The sequence below is a fragment of the Octopus bimaculoides genome, chromosome 14 (genome assembly GCF_001194135.2).
Source record: "Octopus bimaculoides isolate UCB-OBI-ISO-001 chromosome 14, ASM119413v2, whole genome shotgun sequence".
In the NCBI taxonomy this organism is placed as follows: domain Eukaryota; kingdom Metazoa; phylum Mollusca; class Cephalopoda; order Octopoda; family Octopodidae; genus Octopus; species Octopus bimaculoides.
The window spans coordinates 11,998,060-11,998,710 of NC_068994.1; the positions used below are offsets into that span (position 1 = coordinate 11,998,060).

The 651-nt window shown below is 33.6% G+C and overlaps 1 protein-coding gene across 1 annotated transcript in view; it reads right to left on the reverse strand.

Moving 5' to 3' along the window:
* LOC106874968 (mucin-5AC) overlaps positions 1 to 651 on the reverse strand; it is a 66,836-nt gene that overhangs the window by 19,337 nt on the left and 46,848 nt on the right. The gene's annotated exons all lie outside the window — the stretch shown is intronic.

Below are 651 nucleotides of genomic sequence, written 5' to 3' on the forward strand. Positions count from 1 at the left end.
TGTCAACTTACGACCTATCCAACTTAGGACAGATCGACTTTACAATGATTGGTACGCCAGCTCTTGTCAGCAATAATAAATAGTTCAGTTGAAATCTAATGGGTTTAATTTCTTAGAAATTAACCCGTCTACAGATGACAGGTTTTTTTTTCCAGGCTATAAAAGAAGACACTTGCCCGTGGTGTTACACAGTGGGACTGAACTCAAGACCATACGGTTGGAAAGCAAGCTTCTTAACCACACAACTACATTTGTGCCTGTATTTTATCAAATCCACAATGATTTAGCCCTTTCGATACCGTATTTATTTTGAGATATAACAAACAATTTAGTAAAATAACTTAGTTATCATTCAGCTAGTTTTAGGTACATAAATTGTGACTAAGGTTTGGTGGAAGATTTTACTTCAAAACTTACAAAAACAAGCCATTTGTACTCAGAGCCAGAGCCGGTTTCAGCCAGGTTGGTATCAAAAGAGTTAACGATTGTTTCTCTATTATATATTTTAACCCTTTCGTTACTGTATTTATTTTGAGATGCTTTGTGTTTCTTTCAATTAATTTTAAATATAACAAAGAATTTAGTAAAATAACTTAGTTATCATTTGGCTAGTGTAAGGAACATAAATTGTGACTAAGGTTTGGTGGAAGA